This window comes from Dipodomys spectabilis, unplaced genomic scaffold (assembly GCF_019054845.1).
Source record: "Dipodomys spectabilis isolate Male_0828 unplaced genomic scaffold, ASM1905484v1 ptg000006l, whole genome shotgun sequence".
Taxonomy (NCBI): domain Eukaryota; kingdom Metazoa; phylum Chordata; class Mammalia; order Rodentia; family Heteromyidae; genus Dipodomys; species Dipodomys spectabilis.
This window is the reverse complement of record NW_024870683.1, coordinates 12,734,597-12,761,588: the sequence shown is the minus strand read 5'-3', so window position 1 is coordinate 12,761,588 and position 26,992 is coordinate 12,734,597.

The window sequence follows — 26,992 nt, the reverse complement described above, 5'->3', positions numbered from 1 at the left end:
AAATGTTACTGCAAAAGCAGAGTGCGCACCCAAAAGATTTCGGTGCATAGTTCCAGTTCCCAGTAAAATAAAGGGGGGGGGGGAAGAGAGAGAGAGAGAGACAGACAGACAGACAGAGACACAGAAACACAGAGAGATAGAGGGAGACAGCAAGAGAACGGAAGGAAGGAAGGAAGGAAGGAAGCAAGGAAGGAAGGAAGGAAGGAAGGAAGGAAGGAAGGAAGGAAGGAAGGAAGGAAGGAAGGAAGGAAGGAAGGGAGGGAGGGAGGGAGGAAGGGAGGGAGGAAGGGAGGGAGGGAGGGAGGGAGGGAGGATATTTGTGGATTTGTTACTATCACATAATGTGGGAAACATAGTCATTAGTTAACAGAATTATTGTGGACAAGCTGATTTAATTCTCTGGAACTCATTTTCTTTTCAAGAGACAAGAAGTTAAACAACTAAGAAGATACAAAATGTCATGCCTCGCACAATTAGAGTAATTTCTGATAACTCCTTCCAGGAAAATCTGCTGTCTACCTATGTCATATTTGATTTTTTAATGACTTGTAGCCTAAACTGAAATGTATGTGAGCTTTCACGAAGCATCAAGTTAATGTCCCACATCTTATTGATCCACACAGACATCGGATGCATGCTCACTTTTTCTCATACATCACCAACACCCCCTGGGACTTCAAGACCGAACCCAAGAACTGCAACCTTGGGGCCCCCAGTTGGCTACTATGGCTAGGCCTGGAATCATAGCTTCTTCCCTGCTCTTTCCTGGCTTCAGTTCTTTGGGACAGGAATTATACAGCTGACCCTAGAGTCTTTCCTTTCTCATTTGGTAGGTTCTTATGGTGGATGTGTTTGGAATATCATCACATGATAATAGGATATTAATATTCATGGTTTCATCTTCTTTCTTCTCACCCCATAAAATAGATTCATATAGATTAGTGCCGGCTGCTTCAATGCAGATACACAAACAAGAGCCAGGGCACGGAAATCTATGAGAGGAACAATTTAACTCAGAGTCAGTGAAACAGATCAATCTATTTTACTCTTCAAGCTGAACATATTGTAAAAATTAAGCAAAACAAAAGTCAAGTGTGACAAGGATTTTAATTGGAGAATATGGTAGATTGCCATCATCAAAGCCCATAGGAAAAAGACAAGGCTAATCTTATTAAGGTTATCTGGATATGCCGCAACAACCAGCCCCAGGAAACCCTCAGAGGTTCTTCAATCAATTTCTCCACCCAGGGAACTTAGTTTATTCAGGCTAATGAACAGGGGGAAGACATGGGACTGGAAATAACATCTGAGCTTTCTTTTTTGAAAAAAAAAAAAAAACCCTGAAAATGTAAATGATCCAGGTTGTTCACAAACCAATAGGTTCATTCGTTCTTAATGAAACATGCAAATTTTCCTTTCCATGTGGCCCTGAGAAGATGCCAATTGAAAAGACCCTTTTCCTTGATTAGTGGCCCTATGCCTAACACCCCCCTCACGATAGAGTCATCAAAATGAAACACACGCTGAGCACAGCTGCCTCAATTTGTGCAAGATTGGCTGCAAAATAAATTTCAATGGCAAATCTCGTATTGGTGGGCTACAATTGAATTGGAAGCCCTTTGAGAAATAAGCTTGCAAAACATAGAGTTTTAGACTATTGCCATGCTATGCAACTATGTTATGATTCATTACTCAATGCTCAGCTCACCTGAGCTGGTCCATTCCTGTACAATTTGTCTATCTTTGTTACATTTATGTGATAGGAGATGCTATCTTTTATTTTCTAGATTTGTCAAGCTATATAGATATAGATAGAAATACATAGACAAAAGACATAATTTTCCCAAATGTGTGCCTGCATTGTTACTCCTTAGTAAACTAATAGGAATTTTTAAATCTCATGATATTGGATATTTGCTTTCCTGAAGTTTACTAGTACATGTGGTAAAATTAAGTTCTTTTTATACAACATGAGAGAATCAAAAGCTTTCCTATGGATGCAAGCTTCTCTGTGTGTCTTCTCAGTGAATTGCTATAATATTTTCTCTTGTCTCCTGCTCAAAGGCAAAGCCCATTATGACAAGATTTGGGAAATATATTAACATATGATTCCAGTGGTATACAAAATAAACACCAGCCAGGCACTGGTGCCTGATACCTGTAATCCTAGCTACTCATGAAGCTGAGATTTGAGGATCACAGTTTGGCAGGAAAGTCTGTTGAACTCTTACCGTCACTAAACTACCAAAAAAAAAAAAGCCAGAGGGCAGGAGGCTACAATGCTTGATAAGAAATGTACTCATTACCTTGCCCATGTAATTGTAACCCCTCTGTACAGTATTTTCACAATAAAAAAATAAATAAAAATAAAAAAAGGAAAAAAAAGCCAGAAGAGGAGCTGTGGCTCAAGTGGTAGGGCACTAGTCCTGAGCAAAAGAAGCTCAGGGATAGTACCCAGCCCTGAGTACAAGCCCCAGGCCCAGCACAAAAAAGAATGAGAGAGAGAGAGAAGGAAGGAAGGAAGGAAGGAAGGAAGGAAGGAAGGAAGGAAGGAAGGAAGGAAGGAAGGAAGGAAGGAAGGAAGGAAGGAAAGGAAGGAAGGAAGGAGGGAAGGAAGGAAGGAAGGAAGGAAGGAAGGAAGGAAGGAAGGAAGGAAGGAAGGAAGGAAGGAAGGAAGGAAGAAAGAGAGAAAGAGAGAGAGAAAGAAGGAAAGAAAGAAGGGAGGGAGGGAGGGAGGAAAGGAAGGAAAGAAGGAAGGAAGGAAGGAGGGAAGGAAAGGAAGGAAGAAGGAAAGAAGGAAAAAAAGGAAAGAAAGAAGAGAAAAGAAAATGACAAATGGAATAAACATAATTTCACTGGTGGCAATGACATTTGAAATATATATTCTTTGCCTCTCCTCCATCCTAGGACCAATCAATACCAATTTTATTGTCATTTCTCCTTGCCCAAAAGCTATTATATAATGCTTAGGTCCCTTGGAGAATGTGCTAGAGGCTTGGTCACCGGTTGATGATACTGTTGGGTGGGGGTGGCAACTTTCGGAAGTAGAGTCCAGTTGAAGGAAGCAGAGAGGTCTATCACTGTCTCGCTGACTTCTGTCCACAATGAAGTGAACTATTTTGCTCCACCACCTGCTACTGCCACGTTGTTCTGCTTTACTATGTCCCAGAAGCCATGGAGCCAAGTGGCCATGGACCAAAACCTCCTTGAGATAGTATCTCAAGTGACCAACGCATATTGACAAACAGAAACCTTACATATGAAAATGCACATCTTGGTATTACTTCAGTTAATCTTCGAAGTATCTCACCTTTACTGCTTGTCTCAGAACCCAACTAGTTACAAAGCAAGCCAGTTTCTTCCCAGCTATACAGTTGGCTACCTTTGTAGTCTCCCTTACAGTTAGCTGTGCCTATATTATGGTATTCTGATATTCTGACTAATGGAATGCAAATGAAAACATTGTTGGCCTCATCTGGATAGCCCATAGAATTTTCCAAAGAGTAACTTGCTGGTACAGAAAAGACCTAGAAGCCACAACATATAAGGAATATACGAGGATTTAATTACACAATTTGAAGGAAAAATGTCCACATGACTCACCAAACCAGGAATACTAGCAATAGGTTACTACAAAAATGAGAGGTAAATTTCCAGGGTTTTGCCCCATGAATGTAGAGATATTTAATAAGTAACTACCCTATTTAACTAATCTACTACTAAGATAGCCTAATTTTTCATTTTCCCTCTGTATCCTATTGTCCACACTGACATCTTATTTTCCCTCAAACCTATTTTAAGCATTGGCTCCACCATAAATGACTTGAAAATAAATTATAAATTTGGTCTGTTTTTACTTACGTAAAGTCGTGAAAAGCTAACGACTGATTTCACAATCAAGTACCAGCTTTAGGAAGAACGGCCTACCCTGATTTATGTTAATGATCTTCTCAACAAATACATAGAAAGTACCATGTCTAAGGACCAGATACTGTTCTCAGGGTTGACAGGTACAGTAGGGAACAAGACAAGTTTGGAGATCTCCATTAGCATATATTCTAGTGTGGTGACATGTAGTAAAGCCAAAATAAGTATTAATCACTTACATCTTAGAGCATTGCAAGTCTTATGGGAAAAATAGAAAAAAAAACAAGTATGGGAGATAAGTTTGGAGGAAAGGTTCTCATTTAAATTAGACCAGTGTAGGCTCTCTGCAAGATGGTATTATTTAAAGTGAAGGAGAATGGACCACGTAGACAGAAGAAGCAGGCAGTGCTAAACTCTAGGAGCAGACACATGTCTGGCCTATGTGAAAAGATCGATCCTATAACCCCTTGGATCTGTGCTTCAGACACAAAGACCTCGTTGTAATTTTTGTAAGTGCCATTTTGTTCCCAGCCCTTTATTACTATTCCCTCAATTTAGAACAGTGTTCCTTTCCTTAATGTCTATTCTCTCAAACTTTTGTCTTGCATACACATCACCTAAAATGAAAGCTGGTTGTCAACCTTTCTGACAAATTCCTAGGCTATGCTCTTGCTGTAGCCCGTGAGCCACATGAATGGCTGGTCACCAAGGGCTAATCGGTGACTTTCCACCTTGGATATATTAGAACCACTTAGGAAATTTGCTACTGTCATTTTCTCTTTTTTAAAAATAAGTTTTTTGTTGTGAAAATACTGTACAGAGGAGTTACAGTCACGTGAGCAAGGTAATGAGTACATTTCTTATCAAGGATGGTTGTGTCCTCCTTTGTTTTTCCCCTACCATCCCTTCCCTCCCACCTCCACAACTACACTCCCCCCACCTCTCCCCCACCTAAATTATAAAGTTTGTTTTTCAACATAATGTCTTCTACATCTCATTGCTGCAATGGGTCCACCTGTATCCCTATTTAAACATTTTGGTTTTTTCTTCCCCTCCCCAAATTATACCAACATCAAATACAGTAAAAACGGGTTATACCCTGGGGGAGGGACATATAAAACAACAAAACAAATCACATGGTACCTTATAAATATGATAGACACAATAGCAAGAAAGAAAAAACCATTTGTGTCCCTATCTTGGGGTTCACTTAGCTTAACTTCATCTTATCTGGTCATATTTACATAGCTTTTGACCTTTTCTGCTTGTCCCAGACATATACTAGTTATTGCAAATAAGGGAAACCATGGGGTCTATGTTTCTTTGGGACTGGCTTCCTTCACTTAATTTAATTTTTTCCAAGTCTTTCAATTTCCTAACAAAGGGGCAATGTCATTCTTTCTGATGGAGGCATAGAATTCCATTGTGTGTGTGTGTGTGTGTGTGTGTATCACATTTTCTTGATCCATTCATCTACTGAGGGGCATCTGGGTTGGTTCCATATCTTAGCTATGGTAAATAATGCTGCCATAAACATAGTCATGCTGGTAGCTTTAGTGTGGTCTTGTTTGTGATCATTTGGGTAAATACCCAAAAATGGGATTGCTGGGTATAGGGGAGCTCTATGTGGAGTCTGTTGAGGAACCTCTGTACTGCTTTCCAAAGTGGTTGAACAAGTTTACACTCCCACCAACAATGCTATAGGAATATCAGTACCAAATTTCAAACTCTAATACAAAGCCATAGTAATCAAAAGAGCTTGGTACTGGCACAAGAATAGACTTCAGGACCAATGGAATAGAACTGAAAACCCAGAAATGAACCTACAGACCTATAGCCATCTAATCTTCGATAAGGGAGCTAAACAAATAGAATGGAAGAAAGACAGCCTCTTCAGTAAATGGTGCTGGCAAAATTGGTTAATCACCTGTAGAAAACTAAAGCTAGATCCTTATATACCACCCTGGACCAGAATCAACTCCAAATGGATCAAAGACCTTGGAGTCAAAGCTGACACGCTGTAATGTTCTCTTATCAACCCTGCTACATAGATACCAATTAGACCTGATGATCTTGGAGTGAGATAGTGGAGTACTTTCCAGCTTTCTGGGTAATTTCAATGTTCAGACAAGGTGGAAAGCTGTTAGGTCTCCAAGTTTCCTTCTAACTCAGAAATTTGTACCCTGGGCATGACGTGGGAGGTAGCACCAAAGTTCTCATCATGGCCTATGGAAATGACAGGTGTAGGATCACATCTCAGTCTTATCACATGACTTTGGTTAAGTTGCTCTCCTCTCAGATTCAATTTCTTTATTTTAATGAAAGTCACTATATCTTACCTGGTGGGTGTTTTCTGAAAGCTTTATAAGGGTGATTTTACCTCATACCTTAAAAGTAGCAGGAGGAAGAACATTTGAGTAAGGCTATTGATACTAAACGTGAAGTTTTGCAGCTTAAAAAATAAAAGATGCAGATTGTTTTATTGCTTTGTACAGAAATTCATGCAGAAAATAGTAACAGATGCTAGGGAAGCCTGGATCAGCTTAAGCACTACCAGGGGAACTCTTTCCATACTTAATTTCCTCCTCTGCCCTTAGCTCCCAAAGCTATCATACGTAAAAGCTGATGTTTTACTTTATGAAATGTTTGCCCACGATAATAGACAGCAATTCTAAGTAGTGGTTCAGGAGACAAATCTCCTTTGCTATTCCCCTACAACCCTTGTGCATAATAAGCAAAGTTGATATGTTCACGAGGAGTAGCATTCTGTCTTCTGTTGCTAGCAGTAGATTATAGTTTGGATAGCTTTACATGAATCATATCCGCTCTTTGTAGAGTCTGCGACATAATGAAATCATTGGACGTTCCACCTAACGGGTAAGTCCTGAACACATTTATTGCTTTGTATTTGAGGAAGGGATCATGGCATCAATGAAGCCAGCTTTCCATTCTACTAAGTCATGGGCAGTATCCCAACTCAGTTCATAAATTTTCAAATGTTAAAGCACTAGGGAAAGACTCAAATTCCACCTTCCTCTCCCACAAGCCTGGCTAGCAAGACTTGATAACCAAGATACGGGGCAATGTACTATAAATTCAGACCACCAAAGCTTTCAAAGTTGGATGGAAATCTTCCTCTCAAGTAGCCCTGATTAATACTTACACTCAAATCTGTCTCCTCTGTTAACTTCCCCCCTCTGCTTCACATCGTTGTACTAACTTTGTATTTATTCTACTTCCATAGCATTGCTCTCACTATTAAAATCATCTTTTTCTCTACAGCCTAAAAATCTGAAGAGTATTTGCACTAGAAATAACATTATATATATGTATATATTTGATTCAATAATTTTATTAATACCAGGAATTCAGTTAATGGAAGCAAATGCTGAGGGATCTTGATGCTCCTGGGATTACAACAGGCTTATACCCTGATCAGACTAACATAGATGAACATATTATAAGTCTCAGATGCATTTAATTCACCTAAGTTATGCATAGTTCAATAACACAGCACACATGAGGTTATCGGTTGCTTCTCCTCCTGACTATGTGGCTGACAAAGCAGTGGCTATCTGCAGCTGCCAAGAGAATACTTTATGCCCTAATGCAAGCCCCCCAAAAGATCAAACTTCAAGTGTAGTTTCTACTGATGCATATTACTTTCAAATCATCATAAAGTAAAAAAAAATATAATTCACATGAATGGAATTACCACAATAAAATTTCCTTGCATTATTTATTAATGCAGGAAAATAGTTTTTAAAAAATGGGCTGGGAAGGTGGCTCAGTGGTAGAGTGCTTGCCTTGCATGCATGAGGCCCTGGATTTGATTCCTCAGCACCCCATAAGCAGAAAAGGCCGGAAATGGCACTATGGCTCAAGTGGTAGAATGCTAGCCTTGAGCTGAAGAGCTGAGGGACAGCGCCCAGACCAAGAGTTCAGGCCCCACAACTGACCAAAAAAAAAAGTAAAAAATAAATAAAAAGTAAAAAATTATAAGGCTACCAATCATTAAGTCATGGATCACCTCTAAGGATTTGTACATGATACATACTCAATAATGTTCAACATTAATACAATTACTATTGTCATTAATTGCAGGATTATATATATTGTACTTTAAGACTTCTTGGTAGCTGATGTGTTGTTCAAACACATTGAATAATTGAACAGTTCCTAAGCGTTATGCCAACTATGAGCTTAAACTAAGATAATTCTTAACAAGCCCTAGTAAGGAAGATATTGTTATTCTTCATTTAAACAATAATGAAACAGAAGCTCATGGAGGCCAAGGAATGTACTCAAGGTCACTCAGTCCCAGAGCTGGGGGAGGGACATACAAAGCAACAGAAAAATCACATGGTACCTTATACATACCTTAGAAACAATAGCAAGGAATTAAAAATCACTTGTGTCCCTATCTTGGGGTTCATTTCACTTAACATCATCTTATCTGACCTTTTCTTCTTGTTCCAGACATATACTTCTTATGGATTTTGTTTTTTTAGAAAATCCAAGAGAGACTTTTCATTCTCCTCTGCAGACAAAGCTTGCAGGAGGTAAGCTGTGACCTCTCTCGGCTGTAAGAAGCGATCAATCATTTATGTTTCATCATTACTTAAGTATCTGTTCTTGCAAGGATTCTTCTGGTCTCCACATTTCCAGACCTCTAACTATCAAAGAATCACAGGTGCACACACTCTGGTTAAAGTCCTTTAGTTAGTAACAGACTCATAAATTGCTACTGGTTAAATTTGTTTATTTTCCTTCTATGAAACTTTCATGAGAGTAGGACTACATCTGCTTTGTAAAACAAACATATGAAGGTGTCAGAAGTTAAATATATTTCTTCAATTTATTTCACTTCAAAAAATACTAACTTAAACCAGAAATAAGAATGGGGATATCACACAAAGTTGATGTGTAATACTCATTAAAGGAAAGCAAGCTTTATGGCCATTAAACTGAAATATAACTTGGTCATCAGTGAGCCCCATTTACAAATTTAATCTCTAACAAGAAAGTACATTTTAATGTGATCAGCACCAAACCATTAGGCTTAATCAAGAAAAACAACACACACACACACACACACACACACAATTGTCGATATGAGTGCTCCCAGAAATACTTGCAAAATGCTGAATTTGCCTGACAACTAGAAAATGCATACATCAACTATATTTTTATATGGGTCACTCTAGCTTTTACTATGTAATTCTGTGACTACCTACACAAAAATGCAATTATTCAAAAGCCACCCTCCCCCTAAAATACCATGATTTGTTGTTGCTATTATTATGTTGGTTTTGTTTGGTTTGGCTTGGCTTTTTGAAACAAGGTGTAACTAGATATCTCAGGCTGGCCTTAAATTCATGACCTCCTCAGTTTCCTCAGTGCTGAGATTACAGATGTGTACCACCATGCCCTCCTGCATGATTATTTCTCCTGAAGAATCTAGACTCAAATCAGCATGTAGTTATTTGCTGATTTTCTCACTTGAAGTTCTTGTTCCTGTTTGAGAGCTGATGTAGAAAGTTGCCATCCTAAAGCAGATAACACTGCTATCCAGAAACTCAGACCAATTATGTTATTCACTCATTCCACACATTGGTCTCTGTTTCACTCTGTGATAATTATAACTATGTATCAAAGACCCTGAGTAAAGACCACATCATCCTTAATCTTGAGAACAGTCTCTAATATAACACAATACTTATTTTAGGACTCATTCCAGGCCTTTGTCTACTGGGCACCACAATCCCCTTTGTGCTATGATTGAATGCACTCAATGAGGTAAATGTCATTGTCAGTTTGCTTTTGAGTGGAGGAAGTTCCTCTCTCACATTTAATGCAGCTTTAAGCTTCTGCCTTACACTTCTGTCTATGACTGCTTTCTGTATAGATGATATATATGAATAACTGTCCTGAAATATCCTCTGAAAATGGGTTCTGCTCCAGACTACTCCTGGTAGAATCTAACATCCTGATGCTCAAGCCCCTTGCATGTGCATACAATTTTAAATCATCTGTGGATTACTTGTTATAGTAGCTGTACTTGCCTTCCAGACTCTCATTGTCTCTGCAATGGATGCAACCAATAGACCTCACCCAAGACACACCTGGGTCCGGCTGCCCAAGATCAAGGAATTAGTTGCTTGCAAATGCTCATGCTCATGACTGTCAATCTGTACTCAGATCAATCACCTCTTATGACTCCTCCTACCACTTCCACAAAGGCAAATGACCATACCACAACTACAAAATCCTACCTAGGTGACTGTCAAAAGAATTGGATGACTACACACTGTCATTGATACCTGTTATCCTAAATATAAGAAAATTAGAGAACAGGAGTATTGAGATTTGAAGTGAACCTAGACAAAAAAATAAAATAAAATTCATGAGACCCCATCTTAACAGAAAAAGCTGACTGTGGTTGTACAGCCTATCATACAACCTATGACAGAAGCATAATTCATAACAACTCAGGTTTACATACAAAACCCAGACAAGAATCCAATGTATATCCTACAAAAATTAAGAAGAGTGAGGAAAGAAGTAGATAGAGGAATTATGGGTGATAATGTTGAAAGGGGTGAGGTTGAACAAGAAATATATTCATAAACTACTTTGTTAAATGGCAGCTCCTTTGTACTACTACTTAAAGACGATAGTAAAATAAATGAAATAAAATTTTTTAAAAAATTAAAAGAAAAACAACAAACAAAAAAAAAACAACAAAAAACTAAAAGCAAAAAAGGGCAGGAACATGACTCAAGTGGTAAAGGCCCTGCCTAGCCCAGAGTTTATATTCAGATGTTTCTTTGTAGTTTTCAGAGAAAGCATTCTATCTCCAGTAACTATATATTACCAAGGCCTAAAATCTATGGCTTTGAAGGTAACTTCTTAAGAAATCCTCCTGAGACAATAAAGAGAAAAGCGATACGGACATTATGGTATGGGAATTAGACAGAAATATCAGGGGTGTCAGTAGGTTAAGAGAGGGGTTTTCAGAATGAAAGCAGAAGACATCAAAGATAAACTTCAACTACTTCATTATCTCTCCTAAAGATAAGGCTTCTTTTTAAAACAGGATACTAACTATACTTGCATATCTTATGTCCCCTGCAATCCCAAATTACCCACACACATACACATACACCCACACCCACATACACAATTTTTCTTTTTTTAATCTTTCAGGAAACTTCTTCAAAGAGAAACTTCAAACCCCTCTGGAAGAAACAGTTCAAATCCAAAAGAGGAACCTCAAATAACAACTGTTTAAAATATGACTTGTACTCCAGAATCAAGATGTCTGGCTGAGCTGTGTTTGAATCAGATGCCGGAAGTGTATCTTACAGCCAAAACCTTCAATTCCTGAAAGCCTTTCTCTCTCAAAAAAAAAATTATAATGCGCATTACCAGTTATATCTGAATTAATTTGTTATTTTAAGGAAACACATCACAAATGAAAGTCAATGAGATGAAGAGCTCCAAGGAATACCTTACATTGGCAGAAATATGCTTCTGGTTTCACAGAGGAATTGAGATCTGAAAGGATATGGGTTTATGTGAGACCACACATCTACTCTTATAAAGGAAAGATAAGATTTCTATCCACTTCCAGGTACTTAGCCCCAGTGAGTGTGTCATCTACACTGGGAAGTTAATTATTGGAAACACTTTGGTGGCTTTCTCTGCAAGCCTGTACCTCTATTCACTAGTGACAAGTCTTCACAGAGACAATGAACTTGGTTTTAGGAATTAGTTAAGGGCAGATTAGAACCAGGTCTGGTAAACAAAATGAATTCTAGGAAGGAGTGATTATAAATTGATAAAAATGACTCTTCTATAAACTGGATCTGGGGAAAATTCATGCAGGAAAAATTTTTTTAATTTTATTGTAAAGATACTGTACAGAGGGGTTACAGTTACATGAGTAAGGTAATGAGTACGTGTCTTATCAAGCAGGAAAAAAAAATTTAAGTGGTTAAAAATGTCAGTCTTGCCAGGCACCAGTGGCTCACATTTGTAATCTGAGCTACTCAGTGGGGAGTTCTAAGGTTCGCAGTTCGAAGCCAGCCCAGGCAGGAAAGTCTGTGAGGCTCTTATCTCCAATTAACCACCAGAAAACTGGAAGGGGCACTGTGGCTCAAAGTGGTAGAACACTAGAATTGAATGTAAAAGCTCAGGGACAGCACCCAGGCTCTGAGTTCAAGCCCCACAACCAACATAAACAAATGACAGTCTTACTAGAATAGAGGAATGTAGATTCAAAGTGATGATTTCACAGACAAACTTGTATATTCATATGAATAGAAGCTCTCCAGCTCGCTATAGAGCAGAAGCTCATACTGGATATATTATTTAGAGCATTTTCAAGAAAATGTGTGTTACTGGATAATCTAAATTCATATGTTACTTTTAATAGTCTGTGTTCATTTTAATTGACAATAGTCTATAGTGTTATGTAAAATATATGACATGCTGTTTTAATATGTGTATGTATTATGTGGTCCATACCTTAAAGCTAACTAATGTTAGATAATTAACTACCACTTTCTGGTGCCAGAACATTTAAAACCTACTCCTCTAGCAATTTTCAAATTATAAGTGTTCACTATGATGCCAAATTGACCTCTTGAACTTACTCTTCTTGTCTAACTGAAATTCTGTGTCCTTTGAACAGTATCTCCCCAGATCTCCCACCGTAAGCTTTGAATGGCTTATTTTACTCTGCTTCTATGAATTCAAATTTCATACTCCACAGGTAAGTGATATTATGCAGTATTTATCATTGTGGCTGGTTTATTTCACTCAACATTACGTCTTCCAGGTTTATCTATGTTATGGCACATGACAGAAAATCTTTCTTTTTTGATGACTGAATATTATTCTATTGCCTGTCTGTGTCACATTTTTCTTGTTCATCTAATGGCTATTTAGGTTGTAATTTCTCAGCTATTATGAATAACGCTGTAATGAGCATAAGAGAGTAGATGTATTTTTGACCCACTGATTTGGATATATACCTAGTGGTTCATCTTATGGCCATTCTATTTAAAAAACAACAACGGCTGTTTTTTGGAGACATTCTATACTGTTTTTCACAATGTCTGCCCTAATTTTCATGTCTACCAATAGTATACAAGGGTACCATTTTCTCCACAACCTCAACAACCCCTGTGACCTTTTGTCTTCTTTTGAAAGAGCATTCCAAGTGGATATGAGGTAATATTTCAGCTTAGTTTTAATTTATATTTCCCTGATGATTATAGTGATGCCAGACATTTTTTCCATATACTTGTCGGCCCTTTGTGTGTCTTCTTTTGAGCTTTCTCAAAAGGACTCTTCAGGTCCTTTACTCATTTTTTAAAATGAGTTTATTTGGATCTTTCATTATATTTTACTTTTTAAAAATTGGGGAAGGGGAATACTAGGGATTGAAGTCAGGGCCTTTCACTTGCTGGGCAGGTATTCTGCCATTTAAGCCATACCCACAGTTCTTTGTTTTGGGGGTTTTTTAGTATTTTTATTTTTGTTTTCGTGGGCTGGTTTGGGGCTATGATTCCTCTACCTCTGCCTCCTGAGTAGCTGAGATTTACTCTCTGGGATAATTGCAGGCATGCACCCCATGCACAGCCTTCTTCTATATTTTAGAACGTAAACTCTTATCAGATATATGGTTTGAAAATAATTAAGTTCTTGTATAGTTTAAATCTCATTACTTTACAACCATAATGCCTATTCCTTCCATGTGATATTAGGAAGAACTTTTCTGAATTCAAAAGTTCTTTGCAGGCAGGTGGCTGATGAATTACTAGATCTTTAATTCATAAATTTAACTTGTTATGCTCGTTTGGTTTATTGTGTGTAATGCACACAAACCCTTAATGATTTGCACAAATATTTGTCCCTCCTAAAAGCACGCCAAAAACCTTTTGAGAGAGATGCTTTTGTCCCCTTTTAGTGTGCTCATTCTTCTGTGTGTATAAACAAGCAAATGCTTTGATATTCAAATTAATGAAAGCAGAGGAAATGAGAAATGAATCCATCCAAAAATCATATGCTCCTTCTGGATACATATTAATGAAGAATCATAGGAAAAATCTTATTTGAGAGAGTGTCTACCACACAAGCAATGAAAAATGCTATTGCAGGTAGAAGCAGACAGAAAGGTTATTTCATAAGCAAAAAGCAAATCAGGGTTTTAGTTCTGCCTACAGCAGAATAACAGGTAGCTGGAGGTATGGACATAGAGGTAGAAGTTAGGAGGATTTCAGCCATAACTCAACAATGTGTTAGCTGTGTAACTCTGAGAAAGTTAGCTGTTTTGAGGCTTAATGTATTTATCAAAGGTATGGAAGTAATAACAGTACTTATATCATTGTAATTTTTAGAACTAAACAATGCTGTGTGTAACTTACTGGGCATAGTGCCCTGGGATTTAATTAGTTATTGCTACTACTGCTATTTAATTAGTTGCTGTTGGTGTTACTCATGTTATTATTAGGTTCAGTAACTCTACTTTTTCCTGTGCTTCAGTTTTCTCTCCTATTAAAAGGGGCTGTTGCCTAGTTGATGCATGAGAAATGAATGAGATAGAACTGAAGATTGAAATGGCATGCAGTGTTGGATATTTTTATGAAGTAGAAAATACCATTTGCCTATATTGCATAGGTTAAGGAGATGCCTTATTCTTGTAGTGTTACAGACAGAACTTACATTCTCTCATCTCAGTATCACCTGGGGGCAACTCTAGTCTGAGGTGATTGATAAAATAAGAAACAATGTCTCCCTTCTCTCCTGCCAGAGCCTGCAGACACTGGCCAGACAGAAGAAGATACCTTAGAGAGGATTCACTGAGTGATCCGGACTCTTAGACTGTGATAGGTGGGCTCATTGATATTTTACAATATATTTTTAACTCGTCAGAAAACCTTTTACACTTTCTTATTCTGCCTCACTGGAAATTATGCTTCTTTTTCTTTTCATCTCTAATTAAATGGTCAAGGGTAGATGCAACCCAAAGGAGATGACTGAACTTGAGATATAGGACCCTGCGATTCCTTTGTAAATACTCCTTAGAAGCCACCATTGAGGGAAAGGAGGGATGGATTAAACTGGACATTTCTCCTTGGGGGACAATGTGAGCACAAAAGACCATGCAGAAAAAAGGCCTGTGAACTAGTGACATTTACCAGAAGCTGTTTCTTCTCCACCAGTGACCAAGCCCGGGAGGGAACTTGAGCTCAGAAAGTAAGTATGGGTCACCATCTGTGTCAGCAACTCCTACAGCTAAGGATCAAGTCACACGGCCAAAAGCTAAATGACCACTCAGAAATGAACAAAGACATTTTAAATGACACAAACAATCTGCCAAAAGAAAATTCCCCAGCCTTCAGTATTCAAAAATTGAAGGACTTCAGACATGTAAGGATCTGTCAACATATATTTCTTCCTATACACAGACACCCACACAGACATACACATATCTATTTTTATGTGTATGTATTTTAGTCATAGATATACTTAGTAAGTCTTGAGGTCAACCCAAAGCTAAATATCTGACTTGAAGTTCATTTAATCCTAGGTGTGGGAAGCTCAGCTACCATTGGGAATTTGTAAGACTTTGATTCTACTTGACAATGAGGGTTGATCTATTTGATCTCTCAGATCAAATTGAATCCCTTGACCTTCTATGGAGTCATCCTGAGCCCATGAGACAGCTTCAATCTTAAAGATGACCTGATAACAGTTGAAACTGGACAGTGACCCTGTCCTAGCCAAAAAGGATGTGTAGATGCAGTCTGGTCCAGATTAGGAAAGTCTGTGAGACTCTTATCTCCAATTAACCACCAGAAAACTGGAAGTGGCACTCAGGCCTAGAGTCCAAGCCCCACAACCAACAAAAAAAAGATATATGTCATTTTGAAGGCTAAGGAACACATCACGGGAATATATATAACCCTGTGAATCAAGTGCCCAACAAATACTCCCAGATGAAATTAGGGATATCTCACTTATAAAAAGAAATTATCCACCAAGAGAACAGAAAGCTGTTTTACCTAATCAAAACAGTCACAATAGGACCAGTGAATAAAAGCTACTGGAGTTTTCAATGGCACTTAAGATAAGATGTTCTAACAACTGACAGATAGAATAGGCTACTTTCCTTGTACATATAATGAGGAAATTAATAGCACAGGTTTGAGAGCTAAATTCATGGATTTTAACATTGAAGTTCTCCTTCACTAGGTGTGTTCCTCAGTTTCTCTGGGCTCTTTTTTCTCAATGGAAAATTATAAAAGCTCTATCCACTGGGTCATATCCAAGGAATTAACTGCCAATCAAAATTATGCAGAAAAAATATAAAAAGAAATTTATTGTCATCATTTATTTACTATAGTATAACAACACAATAAACATTTGGTTTAATACACAATCTAGAAACCAGAAACTAGTGGTTCTTGCCTATAATCCTAGCTACTTAGGAACTAAGACCTGGAGGATTGAGGTTTAAAGCCAGCCTGGAAAGAAAACCAAACAATTAACCAACAGCCTTCCAGATTGGAGGTGTGCCTCCAATAGTAGACTGCTAGCCATGAGCAAGAAAGCCTAACAAGAGCAACAAGGCCCTGAGTTCAAGCTCCAGTAGCAGTAAAACAAAAAAAAATCAATCTAGCAATAGTGTAATGTATATAAGAATTTATGTGTATAAGAGCTCCCCTATGATCCAACAATCCCACTTTGAGGCATTTACCCCAACAATCACAAACAAGGCCATACTAAAGCTACCAGCACAACTATGTTTATCGCAGCATTATTCACCATAGCTAAGATACGGAACCAACCCAGATGCCACTCAGCAGATGAATGGAACAAGAAAATGTTATATATATATATGGAATTCTATGCCTCCATCATAAAGAATGATACCTCCCCATTTGTTAGGAAATGGAAAGACTTGGAAAAAATTATATTAAGCGAAGGAAGCCAGGCCCAAAGAAACATAGGTCCCATGGCTTCCCTTATTTGCAATAACTAGTATATGGCTAGGACAAGCAGAAAAGGTCAAAAGCTATGTACATATGACCATATCAGATGATGCTAAGCGAAATGAAGCCCAAGATAGGGACACAAGAGGTTTTATCTTTCTTGGTGTTGTTTTTAATGTACCTATAATGTACTATGTGATTTTTTTTTGTTTCTTTGTATATTCTTCCCCCATGGTATAACTCCTGTTTTCACTGTATTTGATTTTGGTGCCCTGAATCTTGTATATGCATTTTTCTAATTTGGGGAGGGGAAGGAAAATAACAAAATGCTGAAACAAGGATACAGGCTGTAACAATGAAATGTACAAGACACTATGTTGAAAATGAACTTTACAACTTGGGCGGGGGAGGGAGGAGCTGGGGAGGTGGGGAGGGAAGGGATGGTAGGGGAAAAACAAAGAAGGGGGTAACAATGCTCCATAGGAAATGTACTCATTACCTTATTCATGTAACTATAACCTCTCTGTACAGTATCCTTACAATAAAACATATATTTTTTTAAAAAAGGTCTCAAATGATTTTTCTTTCTTATTTTGTTTCTAACATATTTATAAGATGATTTTTTTTTGTTGCTTGGTATGCCCCCCCCCCACAGTATAACCCCTGTTTTCACTGTAATTGATGTTGGTATAATTTGGGGAGGGGAAGGGAAAAAACAAATTGTTTTAATAGGGATACAGATTGACGCATTGCAACAATGAGATGTACAAGATGTTATGTCAAAAAACAAACTTTACAACTTTGGAGGGAGGGACGGGGGAAGGGATAATGGGAGAGCAGGGATGGTAAGGGGAAACAAAGGAGGAAGCAACAATGCTTGATAAGAAATGAACTCATTACCTTGCCTATGTAATTGTAACCCCTCTGTATGGTATTTTCACAATAAAAAAAGAAATGTACTCAATATCTTGCTCATGTAATTGTAACCCCTTTGTACAGTATTTTCACAATAAAAAACTTTAAAAATAAAATAAAAAAGAATTATGTATAGATTATATGCAAACTATATGTCATTTTAAATAAGGGACTTAAGTTTCTGTACATTTGTGTATCCATGGGGGCAGGGCTTGTCTTTGAATCAATCCCACAGGGATAGAGAGAGACAATGATGTGCTTCCCAAGAAAATGGAAAAATAAATAAGATAATGCAATGTAAAAAAAACAACTAAAAATAAGGTGATGCGTATACAACACTTACACAGCATTTGACACTTCCAAAGAATCAATACATGCAAGTTGCTCTTACTGTGTTTCTGTGTTAGTAACATGCATAAAGTAGAAATTGTCAATGGTGAATTGCTTTGGGGAACATGATGTCAAACCCAAATGTATTCTAAGCGAACAATGACTATAAGCCTGGCAGTCAGAAGAGATGAAGTTAATTGTGTTCTCAGATGTACATCTGCTCTCTTTACCTCTCCATCCTACTTGTGAGAAGTAGAGCCATTGAGCCCAACATAATAACCAGACAGATCAATAAAGTTAAAACACGAACTCCCACACGAGATAATGCAGAAGGAGAAAAGCCCATCAAATTGGATTATGACATAAAAGGCCTCCGTGTTGCGTGTTGAAAATATCTGTAAGTGATTTTATATGACCTAAAGCAGAATATCAAGGGCCAGTGATTGCATAAATAATGTAGCAGGAAGACAGCATAGAGTATTTAAGGTTATTCAAGACAATGATGAAACATAAAACTGCCATTTGAAATGAGAAAGTGTATCTGATTCCATAAAGAATTGATTAGTTGATCCTATGATTTACTTGAAACACATTGGTCAAACTGCCTTCAGAAAAGAATGAACATAACTGTCTTGGCAGGAGACTCACAGGTAAGTTCTGTCTCAAATGAAACAACTCACAATACATTCTATAGTCTATTATTTGGCATTAGAGAAGGTCCTTGTTCAGAAAATAGTAAAAAGATGTTACCTAAATTATCATAGGATGAAAATTTGAAACTTTTCCATCATTAGCATAAAATTCAAAAACAAATTAATATTACAGATGTTCCTGTATGGGATGTCACATTCCTCTAAGGAAAATAAAACTTGATCTTATTCAAAGTGGCTAAAACCCAGTGGCCAGCCCCATAATAACTTCTACCCAATCAACCGTTGATTTAGAAGGGATTCAGGATCCTAGAAACTAAACTGAGGAGTCCAGGCTAAACATCTCACCTGAACTCTTTTGTATTTGAAACAGACATGTGTTGCAGAAACAATGTGCCTCTCTGCTCACTCCCGACGCAGACCCATCCACCTTCCTGCTGGCAGCAGGGCCATCCTTTTCTGATTCCTGCTGGTTCAGCTCCTAATGGCCTTCCTCAGTTCCCATTCTGTCTGCCTCACTTTCGGCTGACACAGCAAATGCACACAGAAGAGGTTTTCTGCAGAGTGGGAGTCAGGGGCTTGAAACAAAGGAAGTTCAATGATTATTTATTTGTTTGTTTCTCGATTTGCAATTCTCTCAATTGGATGGTCAAGGATTTCAGTGGCTGAGACCTGGAAAAGGCACTGAAACAAATCAATTTGCAATATCCTCAGGGATCACAGGGCACTGAGTAAGAGGTAATAAGTCTTTGTGAAAAACAAATCCTGTCTGAAAGAGGGCTCCTGGAATGTGCAAAGCACACTTTAAGACAAGTAGGCAGACCTAACCGAGATACTACAGCTTGACTCCAGCACAGTAATACCTTTTTGGATTCTGTTCTGGTTGACAATATCAACTCACTTTGGAAATGCTGGAATCCTATTCTAGTGCAGGTCAAAGGCTATGTTAAAAAAAAATATGCGTGAGAAAAGTTTGGGAAATTATCTTGTGAATTTGAAGCCTTTATGTTAAAGAATCCAGACTATTACATCAGAAATTGTGCTCTACCATAGACAAGTAAAGTCACGTTAATCACCTTTTCCTCTCAGTCTGATATAATTGCCACTGCTGATCAAGCTCCAAACCACCCTGTAAGCCACATCATTTCCTGTGACTTTAAAATCCTTTACTCTAGCCAAACAGAAATACTTCCATAGAAATACTTACTAATTCAGATACTCATTTATTCAACAGACATGATACCTCATTTATTTAGCTGAAGTCTTATAAGGCAGGGAGAATAAACATTGTGATGATACTCAGAGCAGAGCCACTCATGATACGCTAAGGCATTTGAGTTTAATCCTGGAAGGACATGAAAATTCAAGAGATTTTTGGTCTTCAAATGGACTCATTCTAGTTTTTATCTTGGAAAGAGTCTGGAGTCATTAGGGTATGTGAGGCCTAGAGTACATGAGGCCCTGATAATAGATGTAGAAGATATTGCCATAATCTCAGAAAGAATCAGAGAAAGTCCAAATTCATCTTGTGGTGTTGAGAAATCAACACAGGACAAGTTGGGGAAGGAGGAGAGAATAAAAGCTTGGTTACTAATTAAGGAGAGAAGTAAGAGAGGGAAAAGAGAGGGAAGAGCTAAAAAGAGACCTGGTTTCTGGCTATAAGTTAGATAATGTAGGTGGTATTACTATTTCTTAAGTTTTTTTATGGTGAAAATACTGTACAGAGGGGTTACAGTTACATGAGCAAGGTAATGAGTACATTTCCTATCAAGCATTGTTGCGTCTTCCTTTGTTTTTTCCCTACCATCCCTTCCCTCCCACTTCCACAACTACACTCCCCCCCACCCTGCCCTGCCTAAATTGTAAAGTTTGTTTTTCAACATAGTGTCTTGTACATCTCAAGGCACCAACATCAACCACAGTGAAAACAGGGGTTATACTGTTGAGGAGGAATATACAAAGCAACAAAAAAAATCACATAGCACATTATAAATACGTTAGAAACAATAGCAAGAAAGAAAAAAATACTTTTGTCCCTATCTTGGGGTTCATTTCGCTTAACATCATCTTATCCGGTCATATATACATAGCTTTTGACCTTTTCTGCTTGTCCCAGACATATACTAGTTATTGTAAATAAGGGAAACCATGGGACCTATGTTTCTTTGGGCCTGGCTTACTTCACTTAATATAATTTTTTCTGTAGGTGGTATTATTAACTGAACTGGGAAATAGGTGAAATGCAGGTTTGTTGGAGAAGGTAAATACTTTTGTTTTACATAGTGTGTGACATCCAAATTGAGCTGCCATCCTACTGTTTAATATATGAATCTGAGTGGCAACATCCAAAATGAACTAATGTAAAGTTTCTGTTTTGTTCCATTTCTATCCTATCCTTTTATACTCATCCAGCTGATCAGAGAATCTTGGTGATAATAACATTTTAGCACCAATTTAAAAATAACTGTGGGATAATGAAATACAAGTGTTGTGGAGTGAATAGAGTAAATTAGAACAGTCCTTGTGAAGGACATGTTAGTATAAGTCTTCCCACACTATGTGATAGATTTAAAAATAAAAGTCCTAAACCAGGTGCAAAAGGCTCACACCCATAATCCTACCTAGTTAGGAGGCTGAGATCTGAGGATCATCATTTGAAGCCAGCCCAGGCGTAGAAATCCATGAAACACTTGTCTCCAAATTAACTACCAAAAAGCCTGAAGTGGAGCTGTAACTCCAGTAGTACAGTGCTAGTCTTAAGCAAACAGAAAGCACAGGTACAGTGCCCAGGCCTTGAGTTCAGGCTGTAGGACTGGCATAAATAGACAGAGAGAGAGAGAGAGAGAGAGAGAGAGAGAGAGAGAGAGAGAGAGAGAGAGAGAGAGAGAGAGAGAGAGATGTTATAGTGCAGCACCAGTTAACAAGTGGAATTAGTTCTCTATCCCTTCAATCAGGGCTTAACTACAGACATGTTTGGGCCAATGGTTATCAAGGACATTAGAATATATTAGACCTAAACAGAGTGTAAAAGGGCTTATATATTGGGCTTTGCCTTCTTACTCTGCTGAAGAACCTTCCCTCACCAGGTAAATCATCCACACTAGCTTCTTCCAGGGAGACAATTAGAGGGCTCTCTCTTCTCCTCAGCCATATTGGATACCCGCTCTGTAGCAAAGGATGTCAGGGATACCTTAGACTGGTTTCTCTTCCTTGCCATTATGGACATTCAGAGACTGTCCTGTACTTTAGCAACACCTCTGTTCTCACTAGAGAACAATGGCATTCCTCCCTCCCCACCCCTTGGCATGAGACATGAGAGACAAAATGTCTCCATAAAATGCCTCCATATATTGGCATCAGTCCTCTGGGGAGATGGAGGAATATCACCCCTGAAAACCACGTCATAAAGACAAGTTCACATTTTTTTTACATAGTTGTACCAACCCAACATTATATGCTTATTTTTCCACATACACTATGTCATACTTTATTTTCTTATGATCTCAGGAATAAGTGAATGTTACTATTTACATTTTACACATTGGGAAATTAAAGTGGAGAAAGATTAAATATGCCAAGTTTACATAATTACTAAATATGAAAGGCAGGAAGTTGAACTTAGGCAGTCTGTGTTTTTCAGGTAACTATAATTAAATCTAACTTCTCATTATTTACTAAAATCACATTATAAAAGAATATGTGTTTTATGATTTTTCTTTTTGGTGGCCCTGGCGTATACACTCATGACTTCACAATTACAACAAAAAAGACATTCTACCACTTAGCCATGCTTCTAGACCTTTCTTATTCTGGTTATTTTAATTTTTATTTGTCAGTCATGGGGCTTGAACTTGGGGTCTGGGCACTGTCCCTGTGCTCTTTGCTCAAGGCTAGCACTCTAACACGTTGAGCCATAGCCCTACTTCCCGTTTGCTGGTGATTAATTAGAGTCTCATGGCCTCTCCTGCCCAGTCTGGCTTCAAACCTTCATCCTCAGGTCTCAACCTTTTGAGTAACTAGGATTAAAGGTATGAGCCACTACCACCTAGTTAAGTTCATTATACCACCATGCCCATCTTCTTACACTGAGATGAAATCTTATAGCCCTTTCTGGCCTGGCACCACAATCTCAGTCACCCACATAACTAAGACAACAGACCATCAAGGTATTGGTTGAAAAGTTTTCTTGTGAACTTTTCTGCCAGGCTGACCTTGAATAACTATGTTCCTCCCAATCTCAGTCTTTCTAGGAACTAGGATTACAGGTATAAGCCATCAGCACTCGTATTATTTTATTAATGAAGAAAACCATATGTAGGCATAACAAAATCTAGCCAAGATATACATCATTGTGAATAGTGGAAAGAATGATGGAAAAGGTGAGATTGATCACTATGCATTGTATACATAAAATGACATGTTGAATCAAAATCCTTTTGTAAAACTACGTGAAGATAATTTTAATGTTGACAGTAGTTATCTTTATTAGTTATTCTAATTATACTATTTATATTAGAAAAGAGTACATGGATATCAAGTAGCTACAAAGCAAGAACAAGGCCAGGCGCTGGTGGCTCACACCTATAATCCTAGCTATTCAGGAAGCTGAGATCTGAGGATCATGGTTCAAAGCCAGCCAGGGCAGGAAAATCCATGAGACTCTTATCTCCAATAAACCACCCGAAAACCGGAAGTGGCACTGTGGCTCAACTGTGCTGTCCTTGAGCTGAAGAGCTCAAGGACAGTGCCCAGACCCAGAGTTCAAGCCCCACAACCAACAACAAAAACATTTTTTTTAAAGCAAGAATAAAACTGAAATGGGCCCTGGTAGTACAAAAAGTAGCATAAAATTAAGAAGAGAAGAAATACTTCTGACTAGAGGCATCCACTAAGATGGAGGGTTAGCTTCTGACAAATCATTAAAATGTTTCCAAGTGTCCCTGGGACAAGAAAGCCTAAGACATCAAAACATCAAAGCAGAAATAAGCAGGGCGAGCTTGTGGGGAGGCAGGAGTTTTTGTTCATCTTGAACAAGTAGGAGAAAAAATGAAGATAGTCTGGGCTTTGTAGCAGGAGATCCAAAACTATGAGAATGAAGACAAGATTTCATCGTGGGCTCCCAAATACTGCTGAGGAAAGGCTGATAATGACGAGAAATATATTTTACATACACTAATAGATCATACAGCAGTAGTTACAAAAAATTGGAATTGGTAAGAGAACAGAGGCAAGAGATCACTTAGGATACAAGTGAAAATAGACATACCAACGAATGATAACTTCAGCAAAATGCTAGGAGTATTGTAGAGGGCAGAGAATGCAAGCTTGTTGACATCAGTGCTTAAGGGAAAATGGAGTAGATATGCTAGAAAGGCAGACTAAAAATGAGAAGCCACAGAGACAAAAGGGAATCTATGAAAAGATGCTGTCAAAGAAGCCGGTGGGTAGACAAAATAAACCCAGAGTGATGGTGGAGTTTGGATGAAATATCTGATTGACAGATTAGCCCAGGCTATGATCGTTCTACTTATGCTTTCCATGTTGATGTGATGACAGACACACATTGAGCCCAGACATTGTAGTTCCTCAGTAGCTGGGATAAGAGTCACATGCCACCACACCTCGTCATGGGTTGACATGAACTCTTGCAGATTTCTGACATCTGTCCCCAAGTAATTAAGCTTGTAGGTGTGAGTCACCATGGCTGGCTTAGTGTTTTCACGTTTATGTCTGTTTTTCTGACACTTTGCCCATTTTACTAATGTGCATTTCTTATTTTGTATTATGCTTACTGACCCATCTGAGTCCCTATGTACCACTGCGATCTTCCCGTCATTCATGATTCCATTGTCCATATATACTAAGTGAATGGTCCTTCTCTAGCCAGTGGTTTTGGGTCCCAGAGGATTTGTGGCTATTGAAGTCTGAGCATTCAATGCAAATGCATTAGCAGATGTGCATGCTTCCTATTATAAAATCAATGTGTCTATGAATCTCTCTGAAATGAGACAGCATCACATTCATCTTTATACTTAACCTAAAGAAAAAGAAACCTTTTCCTGAAGAGGAGATCTCTGGTTGATGAAGATTTACTATCTTGCTGTGAGTGTCATTTGTGCTGGTGTGTTCTTCCCTGATACCTTGTAAAAACATAGAACAGACTTAGTAAGTTTATATGGATTTTTGAGAAGACTAAGGACTCGAGGATCCCCGTGGCTATTAATTAGCCCAGTGCAAGCCTGGTGTATCCTACTTTAAGTGTCCACTAGATCAGCATCATCCTGGCTTCTGCATCTATGCCTTTTGTCTTTCCAGTGAAATGATAAGCTCTGTTGTCATTTTTCATTTTGCTTTTCAGGAGTCCCAGTGTTTTCTTGGACACAGAACAAGGCCATTTGGCATCTCTCCCTGTGAGCAATGATCTATTTATGGACCTGTTTCTCTGGCACATTTCTCCTGACACAGTTCTTGAGATGCAGGAAAAGAATAAATGAAGTGAGGCGTGGCTAAGAATGGTAGATGGGATGAAAAAGCAGATGACATACGCACTCAATAATTTTCTTATTTTTTTCCTTGATACATACTAACCATGCACATTGGTAGAATCCAGTTACATTGTCTATATGAGTATGCTGCATGTGTTGGCTTATTGAGCATCTTCTATGGACTGAGCTGGGGTCCACCCACCACCCAGTGTGGTATATAATTTGAGGAAAATCCCAAGGTATACCTGAGCTAACCTGTTTCCTTCAATAATAAAGACCCAGTTCTTGAAGATCTTAGAACTATTTAAACCTGATCAATAGCCTAAGAAGGGGGGGGGGGGCGGGAGAACATAGCCATAATCAGGAAGGGCAAGAAGAGAAGGAACTGAAATGCTGCTCAAAGACAGGTCAGATATTTAAGATCTGTAAACACAGATACATTTGGACATGGGATTAATCATGATTAACACAAATGAATACATCTAATAATTACAAATGCTGAGCACCAAATGAGGAGGACTCATACAATTCAGACTTGAATGTGGGTTCATGGGAGCTACTGTAGGGCAGGATAGTGAAAGGAGAGAAACACTAAAGCAATATAATTATAAGGGGATGATGGGAGACTGCTTGGGCTAAGGAAGAAATGGCTTGTTCCTGATACAAACCACAAAGTAGCCACCAAAACAAAGCAGAGCAGAGCTAGAAGACAAAAATCTCCAAATGAGTAGAAAGATCATCTTTGGACCCAGTGCTCAAGCCCACAACCTTCATTCAATTTCTTTTCTCAGTGGGCAGCTGAAGGCATCTTAAGTAGACTTCTACTCATTAATGCCTAATGAGCAACAGGGAGGTGAACAAGCAAAGAACAATTCCAAAACACAAACATTAGAGTTCATGAGAGCCAGGGAGACACATTGCAAGGACTTCACAGGGAGAAAGGAGCAAAAATTGCTCTATCTAAAAGTCAACAAAAGCACTAAGTGTATTATGTGAGGGGAGAAGAGTCTCGAGCAAAACTACGTGACTCAAGAAACTACAAATGATTTGTCCAGGGAGGGAAAGAAGAATTAGTTACCTGTGGAGACCAATGTGACTGTGGAAGAGAGGTCTTCAGTATTTTAAAGATCATGTGCCAAAAGGGACACATAAACAAGATGAAAACACTGAAATAAAAGGGTTGGCAAGCTTTATAAAAATAAGGAGACGTAATGGGAAATATTGAGAAAATATTAGGGAGGGGAAAAAGAATGATTAGTGGATATTTTTAAGAATAAGAGAGTTGAGACAAATGATGGAGACAAGGAAATGGAAATGGGTATTTCTTGGAAACATGGTCTGCACATCAAGCTGTCTGTCACAGGTAAGAAAATAGAGACAAAAGCAAAGTCACTCTGAAAGACTGGAGTAGTGTCAGAGGAGAGATTCATATAGAATGAGTGATAAGATGGCTTTTGTGTTTAGCATGTTCTCAGTGTGGTGCTCCTACAAGACACAAATGTACTTAATGATGTCTAGGTCATATTTTTGTAGGAATCAACCAGTACTGACTAGTTAACTGAATTTCTGTAATACCAGAAGTTATATATACTTATGAGGTTTGTTTGTTTGTTTTTAGCATGTCTGTATCCAGATCTTACTAATTGTTTTTGTACACTAAGATTAAAAAATGAGAAGGTGCTTGACGTACATTTGTTGAGAATGAACAATATGCCAGGAGGTTTATAGACACCTCAGA